The sequence below is a fragment of the Rhinopithecus bieti genome, unplaced genomic scaffold (genome assembly GCF_001698545.2).
Source record: "Rhinopithecus bieti isolate Rb0 unplaced genomic scaffold, ASM169854v2 scaffold_9899, whole genome shotgun sequence".
NCBI lineage: Eukaryota > Metazoa > Chordata > Mammalia > Primates > Cercopithecidae > Rhinopithecus > Rhinopithecus bieti.
The window spans coordinates 2,869,419-2,884,264 of NW_016806979.1; the positions used below are offsets into that span (position 1 = coordinate 2,869,419).

Here is a 14,846-nt window from a genome sequence, read left to right on the forward strand (position 1 = left end):
AATCCCAGCACTTTGAGAGGCCAAGGCGGAAGGATTGCTCAAACCTAGGAGTTCGAGACCAGCCTGGCCAACATGGTGAAACCCTGTCTCTACTAAAAATACAAAAATTAGCCAGGCATGGTGGTATGCACCTGCAATCCCAGCTACTCAGGAGGATCATTTGAGCCTGGGAGGCAGAGGTTGTGGTGAGCTGAGATTGTGCCACTGCACTCCAGCCTGGGTGACACAGGGAGACCCTGTCCCAGTAAACAAAGACACACGCAAACAAACAAGTAACAGTAGGGGTGCTACACTTTGGAAATGCTGCTTTATATGTTCTTCATGAAAGGTAATTTTCATTAGAAGCAAGACTGTCGGCTTCTCTAGAGCCGAGATCGTGGCACTGCACTCCAGCCTGGGTGACATAGCGAGACTCTGTCTAAAAAAACAACAAGAAAGTTCCCATTGTTTTCAGCTACCTAGCAGGTGGTCCCTTGTTTGCAGCGGCCCAGGACACTGATACAGAGGACTGCACAGAGGACTCCACGTGAGGGAATGTGCTGGGGAATGACACTGGGCACAAGTGCCTTGGGGAAGATGTTTCAGGGCCGTAACGGCCAGCACGGCTCGGCTGCGGAGAGTATGGGCTTACAAAGGTGGCCAGGCAGACAGAGGGTGGACAGGTCCCCAAAAGGGCTGAGCTGCAGCTGGTCTGGGGCCGCCACCAGGGCTGATGTCCCAAGCCCAGGTCTGTCTGGACAGAGTACATGAAGCATGTTGCTGTTACAGCCCGGAACGCCTGCTCTTCAGGGGATATGCTGGCTAGGGCAGACTCTAAGAGCTGTTGGAGGTCCTCAACGGTCACCTGCCCAGCCTCCCATCCTAGCAAGAGGCCCAGGCGCCCTAGCTTTGGAGATAAGCTGTGTCCTCTGCTGTGCCCCTGTCTGAGCCCCTATGTGGCATCAACATAAGGCCATTAGCTCATGAATCCATCTAAATAATTTTAAAATGTTTTAAAACTGTGCACTGTTTCCAGCATATTAAAAAAATCCTCCAAATAACAAATATCCTGCAAATAACAAATATCCACGTACCCACCATGTGGATTCAACCATCTTGACATTCTGCACTTCAGGTTTCTTTTTAAGGAAACGAGAGGCAGATGGCGCCTTTTGTTCTCTTCAGTCCCTCTTCCCTCCCTCTGTGGCCAGACATTCTAAAAATCATTTTAAAATGTTTTTTTTTGAGGTAGGGTCTTGCTCTGTTGCCCAGGCTGGAATGCAGTGAGGTGATCGTGGCTCACTGCAGCCTTGAGCTCCCAGACCCAAGCAATCCTCCCACCTCAGTCTCTCAAGTACCTGAGGCCACAGGCATGCGCCACCATGCCTGGCTTATTTTTTAATTTTTGTACAGATGGAATCTCCCTATGTTGCCCAGGCTGGTCTCGAACTCCTAGGCTCAAGTGATCTGTCTACCTCAGCCTCTGAAAGTGCTGGGATTATAGCCCAGCCTAAAAATGATATTTTAAAAATCACTTCCTGTAAGTGGAAGTGTGTATGAACAGTATATAGTATCTTTGCATGATACTGCGAGCAGACAGCAGGTTCACATCAACAGCGCCTTCACTGTTACCTGGAACTTCACAGAAACTATGCTTCTGTGCAAGGCTGTACGGCTTCTGAGGTTTCTCATACTGATACATGCAGCTTGATACGTGCACGATCCTTCAAACTGTGCACCGGATTCAATGATATGAATAACCACATGGACTTATCATGCTCCTGTGTGAGGATCTCAGGTTGTGCCTCATTTTTCTCCATTGTCCACAGAGCTGCAGCCACCACCTTTGTTAATCTCTTGGGCACAGGTGGGAGCGATTCCTCACAGACCCATGAATTCCCGTGACTTGATTCTTTTCATTTGGAATGAGAGGCTGGACCACGGGAGACAGATGCCTCTTGAAGAGGTCTGTATGCTAAAAATACTTGAGAATCAGAGTAAATCAACACCTGCCATCTAAAAAATGGAAAATGGGCCAGGCGCAGTGGCTCATGCCTGTAATCCCAGCACTTTGGGAGGCCAAGGCAGGTGGATCACCTGAGGTCAGGAGTTCGAGACCAGCCTGACCAATATGGCGGAACCCCATCTCTACTAAAAATACAAAAATTAGCCAGGCATGGTGACGGGTGCCTATAGTCCCAGCTACTTGAGAAGCTGAGGCAGGAGAATCGCTTGAATCTGGGAGGCAGAGGTTGCAGTAAGCCGAGATCGCGTCATTGCACTCCAGCCTGGGTGACAGTGCGAGATTCCATCTCAAAATTAAAATACATATATTTTAAAAATTTAAATAAAACATGGGAAATGATCGTTGGAGAGTCGTGTGTGCAGGAGCAGCGCTGCAAGCCCTCCGAGGAGCCAGGTCTCCGGAAGTACTCACCAGGGGTCTCAGGGTCGCTTTCGCAGGAGCTCTGTGCAGCGGGGTGGGGTCCTCAGTCCCCGCAACGTCTCCAAAGCCCCGTGTGGTGCCGGCTGCCTCCTCTCTGCAGGCTGCTGGGCAGGACGGAGCTGGACAGAAGGAAGAGCCTGAAACCAAAGCAGCACCAGGTGAATTGACGGTGATTTCAAGCCATGTGACCTGTTCCAGACTCAAAGTTCGGTCACAACAACCGCAAGCGGCGGGGAAAAGACGTTAAACTTGGATCCGGGAAATAACTCGACGGACCTTTGACCCCTGTGGTTTTCCCAGTAACTACTGAAGCTTCCTTAGCGCTTGGAAGCAGACTTCTAGAATGCACCTGGGCTTTGAACCCTAGACTACCAAGGAGAGTTGACAGGCGCAGCAGTTACCCAAAGCGTCCACAGGCCTGTCTGGGGCTCCCCACAGGGCCAGGCCACTCACATCCTTCTGCTGAGTCTCCTTGCCCGGAAGGAAGAACAGCTGGAGAGGACAGTGACGGGCCCAGAGGCCGGGGCTGGCAGGTGAGGAGGAGAGGAGAACCAGCCTAGGGCAGCTCTGCCCCACTCCTTCTGATCTCAGTCCTGTTTCTCACTGGAACAGGTGATTGAGGCTTGTGAGTCACTGATTGTGGCCCCCCAAAAGAATGCTGAGTCTTGACCCCCAGGACCTGTAAATAGGACCTCATTTGGGAATAGGTCCCTGCCAACATAATCAAGTTGAGGTCATTAGGGTGGGCCCTCGTCCAGAGATGGGTGCCCTTATAACAAGAGGAGAAGGTCTGGGTGCAGTGGCTCATGCCCGTAATCCCACATTTAGAAAGGCCGAGGTGGGCAGATTGGTTGCGCTCTGGAGTTTGAGACCAGCCGGGGCTACACAGTAAGACCTTGTCTCTGCTAAATTTTTTTTTTTTTTTTTTGAGACAGAGTCTTGCTCTTGTCGCCCATGCTGGAGTGCAATGGCACAATCTCGGCTCACTGCAATCTCTACCTCCCGGGTTCAAGCAATTCTCCTGCCTCAGCCTCCTGAGTAGCTGGAATTACAAGTGCGCGCCACCACGCCCAGCTACTTTTTGTATTTTTAGTAGAGACGGGGTTTCACCATGTTGGCCAGGCTGGTCTCGATCTCCTGACCTCAAGTGATCCACCTGCCTCGGCCTCCCAAAGTGCTGAGATTACAGGCGTGAACCACTGCACCTGGCCTAAAAAAAAATTTTTTTTTAATTAGCCAGGTGTGGTGGTCCACACCTGTAGTCGTAGCTACTGAGGAGGCTGAGGTGGGAGGATTGCTTGAGCCTGGGAGGTATAGGTTGCAGAGCTGAGAGAGTGCCACTCCACTCCAGCCTGGACAACACAGCAAGACCCTGTCTCAAAAAAAAAAAAAAAGAAGAGGAGAAGGACCCTAGACCTAGATACCCCGTGACCACCCTGTGTTGGCAGAGGCCAAGACTGGAGTGACACGCTGAGGGTCGGTGGTAACACTAGAAACTCAAGAGAAGGCATGAAGCAGACCCTCCCTGGAGCCTTCATGGGGTTGCGGCCCTGCTGACCCCTGGAGTGTGGACTTCTGGCCTCCAGAACCAGGAGCAAATACATTTCTGTTGTTTTAAGCCACCCAGTTTGTGGTAATTTATGATGGCAGCCAGAGGAAGCGTGCACAGGGGCAAAGGGGATGTGGAAATTGTCCATCCATCTCCAGGGATGCGCTGCCAATGGGCACGCTCCCACGGAAGGCTCCTGAGTTCCCGGGCCTCCACCCAGTAGAAGCTTGCATCGCTGGAGTCTGACTCCAGGTCAGAATGATCCTCTGTCCCGCTTCAGGACCAGCTATATCATCTGCGGAGCTCAGTGCAAAATGAAAATATGGTGCGCTTGTTTTAAAAATGTATTCAGAATTTCAAGGCAGCAATAGCAGAGCAATAAAGTCAGCCCAGGGCCCCTGACTCCAGCCCTGCCTTGCATAACTGAGGGGTCCTCAGGCCCATTGTCTATCAGGGCAGTAGCTAAAGGTAGGGGATGGTTTCCTTCACAGATGATGGAATGTCCTAAAGTTAACGGTGGTGTTGTTTGCACGTATCTGTGAATACACTAAAAGCATCATAAACGGGTGAATTGTGTGCCATGTGGGTTATAGCTCTTCCTTTTTTTTTTTTTTTTTTTGTGAGACAAGGTCTTGCTCTGTTGCTCAGGCTGGAGTGCAATGGTGCAATCTCTGCTCACCGCAATATCCGTCTCCTGGGCTTAAGTGATCCTCTACCTTAGCCTCCTGAGTATCTGGGACTATAGATAATATGTGCCACCATGCCAGGCTCATTGTTTTTTTTTTTTTTTTTGGGGAGATGGCGGTCTCATTATGTTGCCTGGGCTGGTCTCAAACTCCTAGGTCTAAGCAATCCTCCCACCTCAGCCTCCAAAAGTGCTAGGATTATAGGTGTGAGCCACTGTGCCTGGCCGTGAGTTATATCTCAACAAAGTTGTTTAAAAAAAAAAAAAAGGCCGGGCGCGGCGGCTCAAACCTGTAATCCCAGCACTTTGGGAGGCTGAGACGGGCGGATCACGAGGTCAGGAGATCGAGACCATCCTGGCTAACATGGTGAAACCCCATCTCTACTAAAAAAAAATACAAAAAACTAGCCAGGTGAGGTGGTGGGCACCTGTAGTCACAGGTACTCGGGAGGCTGAGGCAGGAGAATGGTGTAAACCCGGGAGGCGGAGCTTCCAGTGAGCTGAGATCCGGCCACTGCACTCCAGCCGGGGCGACAGAGCAAGACTCCGTCTCAGAAAAAAAAAAAGATCTGGGCTTGGCGCAGTGGCTCATGCCCGTAATTTGGAAGGCAGAGGTAGGAAGATCGCTTGAGCCCAGGAATTCGAGACAAGCCTAGGCAACATAGGACGTTCCTGTCTCTAAAAACAAACAAACAAACAAAAAACAAACAAACAAAAGATTCCAGAGTGACTGGCGATCCCACCCTGCCTCCTGCTTCCCTCTCTGACCACACTCCCTGCCAAGAAGCTGGAGGAGGGTGGGCTGAGGAGGTCCCTGCAGTGACCGGTTCTGCCCCTGCCACCCCAGGGCCAGGGCTGGGGGGTCCAGAGTGCATGGGACACCGGCACCCTCTTTCCTTTCTCTTCATTTTCAGCCTAGGCTGGGGCCCCCAATCCCAGCCAGAGCCTGCCTGTTCGGCGCCCCCACCACAAGCGGGATTCCTCTCTTGCCAGCTCCTATTCTCTACCAGGAGGTCTCGGGCAGGAGCGTGTGCTCCGGGCGTTCCCCTGCTGGCCTCCTCCCTTCCATCCCCTTGGCTTCCTCATTCCAGAATCCCTGTTCACCTCAGCTGACCCCGTGACCCCCTAGGAATGTTTCTGGCTCCTGCAGAGGCGTCTGGGTTTCCCTCACTTAGATGACAACCAGGTGGGCGCAGTCACTCTGTCACGTCAAGCCCAAAGTCTCCAGGTCAAACTCAACACAGGATCAGAGCAGCCTCCTATACGTCCCTCCCCAGCTCCTGGTGAAATGAACCAAATGTTGCTTTTTAAAAAGTTAAAAAAATAAGTAAGTGAATAAAGCAGCAACCACAAAATGAGGAAAGGAAAACAACTTTTCTGCCACAAACTGAAAAATAGCAGAGGCCGGGCACGGTGGCTCACGCCTGTAATCCCAGCACTTCGGGAGGCTGAGGCAGGCAGATCGCTTGAGCCCAGGAGTTAGAGACCAGCCTGGGCGACATGGCGAAACCCTGTCTCTACAAAAACTACAAAAATTAGCTGGGCATGGTAGCATGAGCCTGTGGTCCCCAAGTTACTTGGGAGGCTGAGGTGGGAGGATCACTTGAGCTCAGGAGGCAGAGGTTGCAGTGAAATGAGATTGCATCACTGCACTCCAGCCTGGATGACAGAGTGAGACCCTGTCTTAAAAAAAAAAAAAGGAAAAAAAAAAAAGAGGCCGGGCGCGGTGGCTCACGCTTGTAATCCCAGCACTTTGGGAGGCCGAGGCAGGCAGATCATGAAGTCAGGAGATCGAGACCATCCTGGCAAACACGGTGAAACCCCGTCTCTACTAAAAATACAAAAAAACAATTAGTCGGGCGTGGTGGTGGGCGCCTGTAGTCCCAGCTTCTCGGGAGGCTGAGGCAGGAGAATGGCGTGAACCCGGGAGGTGGCAGAGCTTGCAGTGAGCGGAGATCGCACCACTGCACTCCAGCCTGGGCAACAGAGCGAGACTCCGTCTCAAAAAAAAAAAAAGAAAGAAAAATGGCAGACAAGCCCTGAAACCAAAGAAGTGGTTCCAAGGGGCACTGGGGGCACAGGTGCCAGTGCAACCCTTAGGGACAGACTGTTGCAAGAGGGGACCTAAGCATCCCTCTACTGTTTGGGCAGCTGAAGATAAGTCTAGGGAAGTCAGAGAAAACGCCCCAGAGCTGCCTCCAGCTTCTCTGGGAGTCCTCAGCAGGGGCGGGGAGGAGGCTGTACTGAGCCGGGAGAGAGCCCAGGCCCAGCTGCCCTTCTCAGTGTGGGCCAACCACCGGATTTCTTTAATCACACATCCACTACCAAACTACGGTGGGAATAGCGTCTTCCAGCCAAATAAGAAGATTTTTTACCCTAAGAAATAATACAAGCAGTAGAAATCAGGGTGGGGTTAGGGGAGGGAAGTTGTCACTTTATCTTCCATGACCCTGTGCTATCTAAAATAAAGTAAGGGCAGGCGACGTGGCTCGTGGCTGTAATCCCAGCACTTTGGGAGGCAGAGGTGGGCAGGTTGCCTGAGGTCAGGAGTTAAAGACCAGCCTGGCCAACATGGCAAAACCCCGTCTCTACTAAAAATACAAATATTAGCTGGGTGTGGTGACGCATGCCTGTAATCCCAACTACTCGGGAGGCTGAGACAGGAGAATCGCTTGAACAAGGGAGGCAGAGGTTGCGGTGAACCGAGATCGCGCCACTGCACTCCAGCCTGGGAGACAGAACGAGACTCCATCGCCAATTAATTAATGAATTACATTCAACAAAATGCTGATTTTATTTTATTTTCCATTTTGTGGAGAATGGGGTATTGCTGTGTTGGCCAGGCTCTCAAACTCCTGGGCTCAAGCAGTCCTCTTGCCTCTGCCTCCCTAAGTGCAATGATTACAGGTATGAGCCACCAAACCCAGCACTGCTGATTTTACATCATATCACTAATTTATCAAGGTTTTTGTAATCTCTTATCTGAATCTTGGGGATTTTTAGGAACTAATAGTTCTGGTCATTGTGAAACTGTTCTACCTCATTTGGCATTCCATTATTATTTTGAAAATTAAAAAATATTTTTTGGCCAGACACGGTGGCTCACACCTGTAATCCCAGCACTTTGGGAGGCCAAAGTGGGCAGATCACAAGGTCAGAAGTTCAAGACCAGTATGGCCAACATAGTGAAACCCCATCTGTACTAAAAATACAAAAAAGTACCCGGGTGTAGTGGTGTGCACCTGTAATCCCAGCTACTTGGGAGGCTGAGGCAGGAGAATTGCTTGAACCTGGGAGGCAGAGGTTGCAGTGAGCCAGGATCACGCCATTGCACTCCAGCCCGGGTGACAGTGCGAGACTCCATCTAAAAAAAAGAAAAAATGTCGAATCTGGATGCACTGCCTATGAGTTAGCCCAGCTTCTCAAGGAGCAGTACGTAAAAAATAAAAACAATAAAAAAAACTTTTGCCAGCAACATCTGAGCTGAACTAAAATTTAAGTAAAATTAAAAGTTTACATTTAAAGCATGTAGAATATGATCCCATTTTTATAAAACGGTGTTAGTTTATCTCTGGGAGTCCCTCAATCTATGTGCCCATCCATCCATTCATTCCAATCCATCCATTCATTCCAATCCATCCATTCATTCCAATCCATCCATTCATTCCAATCTGCCAATCAGTCTGTCCTGTCATTCCGTGCGTGTGTGTGTGTGTGTGTGTGCGCATAAGAGAGAAAGAGGGGGAGAGAGATGGAGAGGCAGAGAGCAGAGGGATTTGGGAACACTCCTCACCAATGCTAATAATGCTTGTTGTTCATGGTGGTCAATTGTTAAGAAATCTGTTGAGGCCAGGCGTGGTGGCTCACGCCTGTAATCCAGCACTTTCAGAGGCCGAGGCAGGTGGATCACTCGAGGTCAGAGTTCGAGACCAGCCTGCCAACATGGTGAAACCCCATTTCTACCAGAAATAGAAAAATTAGCCGGCCGTGGTGGTGCTCACCTGTTGTCCTAGCTACTTGGGAGGCTGAGGCAGGAGAATCGCTTGAACCTGGGAAGTGGAGGTTGCAGAGAGCGGAGATGGCGCCACTGCACTCCAGCCTGGGAGCCAGGGTGAAACTCCATCTCAAAAAACAAAAAAAAAAGAAGAAAAAAAAGAAATCTGTTCAGAATAAACAAACATGGGTTCAATAAAAACCATAAAGTCATTATTTTAGAAAACAATAAAATTAATCCAATTGGTCAAACAGAGAAGGAGATGGGCCTCATCCTAGAAGTATTTGCCACGGAACACCAGGGTCCAAGGTTGTCTGGGATGGTCCTGTTTATGACTCTTGTCCTAGAGTAGTGATCAACGGTGCCACCTTTCTCTCTCAATACAGACTCAACATCATCATGGGAAGGGGAGGCGAAGGCACGCCGAGGCCAAGCTCCCCCAGCTACAGCAGGGACACCAGCAGAAACATCTCCTCTCCTGCTGCCCTTGGCCCCGATGAACGCGGCGCATGGAGAGTGTGGGAGCCCAGGGGATGACAGATACTGGCTGAAGTGGGGAAAGTTCTAGAAGAGGGAAAGCGGGAGGAAGACTTGGCTGGTCCAGGATGCATCAGTTGGGAAGACAACTGTTTCTTACCCTCAGGGCAGGATTTCTTAGCTTTCCACTTAGTGAAGGAGAGTGTAGCATCTTCATAAAATCCCGGTATTTGCCCCCAAATCTCTTACGAAACATCTACGTCAATAGGTATTCGGCCTGAGCCTAGAGGTTCCGAAGCAGATGGAAAATACAGGAGTCCCTAAAGGGTCGCCTGCAAGGCCTTTCTTTGTGGCCAGTGGCCCTGTGATTAAGTTGGTGCCAAAGAGCCAATGACCCAAAAACTAGGGCTTACCGCAGTATGTTTGTTCCTAGCAAATGACACTCTGGCACGCTCTCTAGTATTTCACTATATCGAGTTGCCAAGGGGCCACATCTCCAGCTTGCAGCTGAAACCCTGGGAGTTCTGGACAGCCAGGTCTGTGTGGATACCCTGAGGACCAGGAATGGTGGCCAGCCCCGGACTACAGGTTCCTTGGGTGCCTTCCCAGACCTGGGTCCAGGTGGCAATGACTGGGTCTGGGAGGGTCCTCTCGTTAGACTGCTCCTCTGCCCCTGACTTGCCCGAGCCTTTCAAGACTCCTGAGGAGGCTCTGAGGGTGCTGACTGTGCCCTCCCATCAGACTAAACTCAGAAAGTCAAGGCAGCTCAAGCCAAAGCTGCCTCACCAGCAGCTGAAGGCTGAGGCTCTGCAGGACTCTCCAGACCCCAGCCAGCTGCCCCTCAGGCTTCTGGAGCCCCCAGAGCCACACTGGGCTTCGAGCATCAGTGGGTGGAGCTAAATAGAAGTCACTAGTCCCTTCTGCAGTTGCAGTGAAGCAACTTACAGTAGACTCCAATGACAGTTAACAATTGCAGGAGCTTCTTTGTAACTTGTCCCAATGTAAATAGGGGTTAGTCTTAACAGAAAAAACAAACAAACAAACAAAAAAACACTTTAGGGCTGGGCACGGTGGCTCAAGCCTGTAATCCCAGCACTTTGGGAGGCCAAGGCAGGAGGATCGCTTGAGCCCAAGAGATTGAGGCTGCAGTGAGCTGTGATTGTGCCACTGCACTCCAGCCTGGGTGACAGAGCAAGACCCTGGCTCACAAAAAGGCAAAGAACAAAAGAAAGAGAGAGAGAGAAAGGAAAGAAGGAAGGATAGAGAAGGAAAGAAGGAAGGAAGGAAGGAAGGAAGGAAGGAAGGAAGGAAGGAAGGAAGGAAGGAAGGAAAGGAAAAAAGCAGGAAGGCAAGAAAGCAAGCTAAATAGAAGTCACTAGTCCCTTCTGCAGTTGCAGTGAAGAAAGGAAAGAAGGGAAGGAAGGAAGGAAGGAAGGAAGGAAATGAAAGGAGGAAGGAAATGAAGGAAGGAAGGAAGTGAAGGAAGGAAGGGGAGAGAGAGAGAGAGAAAGAAAAAGAAAGAAAGAAAGAAAGAAAGAAAGAAAGAAAGAAAGAAAGAAAGAAAGAAAGAGAAAGAGAAAAGAGAAAGAAAGAAAAAGAAAAAGAAAGAAAAAAGAAAGAGAGAGAGAGGGAAGGAGGGAGAGAAAGAGAGAAAGAAAGAAAGAGAGAAAGAAAGAAAAGAGGCTGGGAGCAGTGGCTCACACCTGTAATCCCAGCATTTTGGGAAACCAAGGTGGGCAGATCACCTGAAGTCAGGAGTTTGAGACCAGCCTAGCCAACATGACAAAACCCTGTCTCTACTAAAAATAAAAAAAATTAACCAGGCGTGGTGGCATGCAACTATAGTCCCAGCTACTTGGGAGGCTGAGGCAGGAGAATCACTTGAACCCAGGAGGCAGAGGTTGCAGTGAGCTGAGATTGTGCCACTGCACTCTAGCCTGGGCGACAGAGCGAGACTTCTGAAAAAGGCAAGAAGAGGGGAGGAGAGGGGAGGGGAAGGGAGGAGAGGAGAGGGCCCAGAGATCCCTAATTCCAAACTCTGAATCTAACTGTACAATTCTAGAAGAACCTAAGATCATAAAATCCTGAGCATCTAAGATGTGGGTTCTCCTTATTTGACCCCTCCCAGGTCAACATCCTTCTCCTAACCCAAGGGTCAGTCTCTTCCCTTGCCAGTGAAGTAGGGAAGAAGGCACATGTACACACATACACACACACACACGTACACACCCCATGGGGGGCAGATGGTCACAAGCCCAGGAGGAGGGGCACAGTTCATCCCAGACCCCAGTGCCATGACACGCTCGCTGTGCCCCTGCTACCAAGAGCAGGCAGCTGGTCTTGCTCACTTTGTTCTGAACTTAGACACCTTCCTTCCCCTGTCTTTCGTCCCGCGGCAAAAGTGAGGAGATGAGAGTATAAAAAGGAGAATCCCTTTCATCTAGCATGACCTGTGCTGTTTAAAGGTGGAACTCAGCATTCAGAGAATGTTCCAGCGATTGATCCAGCAACACAGACAAGCCGTTTTCTGCTCTCTAGTCCACACACAAGGCAGCACCTCCACTCCTGATGAGGAAGAAGCCAGCCCCTCCCACTCCCCTGGGACCGCTCTTGGCCCCATCAGACCTGCGTTGGCTGAGCCCCTCCGTAGGCTGAGCCCTCCACAGGCTGACCTGCTGTCTGCTGGATGGACTGTGTGCACTTACCTTCCCTCTCCCAGGGAAGCGAGGACTGAATGTGGCCCAATCTCTGGCTGAACTGAATGGCAGTGGACAAGCAGGTTTGACAGGCACGTCCCACAGGAGCAGTGCCTTATATGGGGCTTCTATGAGCCATCGAAGCACAGTACATTCCCACAGCTGGGCATTGATGTAAGAACCACAGGGATGGTGGAGAACAGTCTGTGCATCTGGTCGACCCACAGAAGATGGTGACAGAGGGGAACGCTTCAGGGCTGGGGACTGGGAATCCTCTCTCCTTTGTGAATGGTCACCCAGTCCACCATTTCTGCCCTTGGAAAAATCCTAGGAAGACCAGGGTAAATTCTAGGGTCCTTCTTCGTTCTCCTGATCCATTATTGGAAGTATCTAAATAATTACAATAGATCCATCTCAGGTCAACATTTCGTAACTATTGTTTAGATTTAGATGAAAGTCTTGGTCCTCCATGTTGACATATGTCTAGAATCTGATCGATTTTCGCCACCTGCATTGTAGTGCCCTGATCATGGCCCACCGGGACCTCTGCAGTGGCTCCTAACTTCTTCCCACGCCCCCATCACCAGTGCTCAACGTAGCAGGCAGAGAAGTCCTGCTAGATAGAGCATGAGTCAGCTCCTTTCATTCCCTTTGGTGTACAGGTCCTGGAGTCCTCAGCATGACCACGAGGCTCTGCTTATCAAGTCCTTGCTGACCTTCTCTCTCTTTCACCTGCTCCAAACACACAGCCTGACAGTCTTGACCATCCAGACACACTTCTGCCCCAGGGCCTTCGCACCTGCTGTTCCCACTGCCTGGAATACTCTTTCCCGTCCTTCCTTCCAGACTCTACTCAAATGCTACTTCCCAGATCATCCCACTTAAGTCTGTGGACCTCCCATCCCAGCCTTCTCTCCCCTTCTCTGTTTCATCTTCTCTGTGGGAATACTGCCTTGACCTAGCGTGTATTCTAGTTACGTGGCTTCCTGCCAGCCTCCCCACTCCTCAGTCACCTACTGAGGACAATAATTATTGTTTTTCTTGTTCCCTGCTGTGTCCCCACCCCTAGGGCTGTGATATTCCATAAATATTGGTTGAGTGAATGAATAAACATTGGTGGGGGCTTACTTTCCAATGATGCAGACACTGAAAGAAGGGAAATTCACATCTCCATGGCCTGAGAACCTTCACAATTCTCCTGCAGATAGTCAAAGGTCAGCTTTCAAGGTCATGTAGCCCATGGCGGCTGAGCAGCAACTCCTACCCAATCTCCTGGTGATGAGCTGGCTGAGGGCACAGCCAGCTGGGCAGAGCAAGTGAGAACAGAGGCCGAGGCCAGGTGCGGACATGAACTCTCCAACCACAGTTCCAGCCCCACTGGGTGTCAGCTTCCCCTCGGGCAGGTTGGTTAAGCCCCTAAGACTCAGCTCTCTCGGTTTCCTCCAGCAGGCCTCAGGATAAGCCCTGCCCCACGGTGGGAAAGCTCGCCAGCTCATCACACTGTGCTGGCCACAAAGAAAGTTCTAGTTACAGAAAATGCAAAGACATGCTGCCATTCCCAGTAAAAGAGGGGGCCAGAAGAATGCACCGGAGACAGGAGGAGTCTCACTAAGAACAGAAATAGCCATAGAAATAGTCAGGGCGCAGCCATAGAAAGGAATGAAGGGCCTTTGCAGAGACACGGATGAAGTTGGAAGCCATCATTCCCAGCAAACTAACATGGGAACAGAAATCCAAACACCACATGTTTTCACTCGTGAGTGGGAGCTAAACACTGAGAACACATAGACACAGGGAGGGGAACAGCACACACCGGGGCCTGTGGTCGAGGGAGTAGAGGGAGAGCATCAGGACAAATAGCCAATGCACGTGGGGCTTAAAACCTAGGTGATGGGTTGACAGGTGCAGCAAACCACCACGCCACACATTTACTTCCGTAACAAACCTGCACATTCTGCACACGTATCCCAGAACCTAAAATAAAATACAATAAAATAAAAACACTCAAGGAAGCCACAACCCCAAAGGACCCTGTGTTTTCTGAGAGCAAAAACCGTATCTTAGGCTGAGTGTAGTGGCTCATGCCTGTAAGCCCAGTGCATTGAGAGGCTGAGGAGGGAGGGTTGCTTGAGGCCAAGAGTTCGAGACCAGCCTGGGCAACATAGGAAGACCCTGTCTCTACAAAAAATAATTAAAAAAAAAAAAAAAAACAGCTGGGTGTGGTGCAACATGCCTGTGGTCCCAGCGACTCCAGAGGCTGACGTGGGAGGTTTGCTTGAGCCCAGGAGGTAGATGCTGCAGTGAGCCGTGGTTGCACCACTGCACTCCAGCCTGGGCAGCAGAGGGAGATCCCGTCAAACAAAACAAAACAAAACAAAAAAACGTATCTTAATCACTATGGTGTCTTCAGGAGGGCCCCACTGGCAGGTCATCTGTATCACACAGAATTGCAGCTGCGTATACATGTCCAGAGCCAATAAAGCAGCACCTCTAGTAATCTGGCTGGGTTAGATTAGGGTATCCCTGGAAAAACTTGGAAGGGGGACCTGGGGGACAGGGGCCAGCAGGCACCAGGACAGCACCACCCAGGGGCTCTGTGCCCTGTGGTAGTGATCAGTAAAGAAACGGACATGTGCCAGACTTGGGCCAGCTGTAGAGCTCCTCTGGGCACATTTTTTTTTTTTTTGAGACGGAGTCTTGCTCTGTCACCCAGGCTGGAGTGCAGTGGCTTGACTTCAGCTCACTGCAGCCTCCACCTCGCAGGTTCAAGAGATTCTCCTGCCTCAGCCTCCTGTATAGTTGGGATTACAGCTACGTGCCACCGTGCCCAGCTAATTTTTGTATTTTTAGTAGAGACGGGGTTTCACCATGGTGGCCAGGCTGGTCTCAAACTCCTGATCTCAAGTGATCTGCCTACCTCAGCCTCCCAAAGTGCTGGGATTACAGGCGTGAGCCACCACGTCTGGCCTCCTCTGGGCACTTTATTCATCCCTAGAATTTAGGGAGTTGGGGAAAAGCTT

The 14,846-nt window shown here is 50.6% G+C and overlaps 1 protein-coding gene across 5 annotated transcripts in view; it reads right to left on the bottom strand.

The window, feature by feature from the left end:
• The window catches only part of CARD14 (caspase recruitment domain family member 14), a 42,210-nt gene extending 33,514 nt beyond the window's left edge, over positions 1–8,696 (bottom strand). For 4 of the 5 annotated variants that reach the window (XM_017879310.1, XM_017879313.1, XM_017879312.1 and 1 more), the window contains exons 1-2: positions 7,902–7,936; positions 2,417–2,562 (exon numbers count right to left, since the gene is read on the bottom strand). The gene's annotated coding sequence lies outside the window, so the exon portion shown is untranslated. Of the gene's footprint in view, positions 1–2,416; positions 2,563–7,901; positions 7,937–8,660 lie in introns of those variants that run through there. The other variant, XM_017879311.1, reaches the window with a different exon arrangement.
• Positions 8,697–14,846: the final 6,150 nt, after the last annotated feature.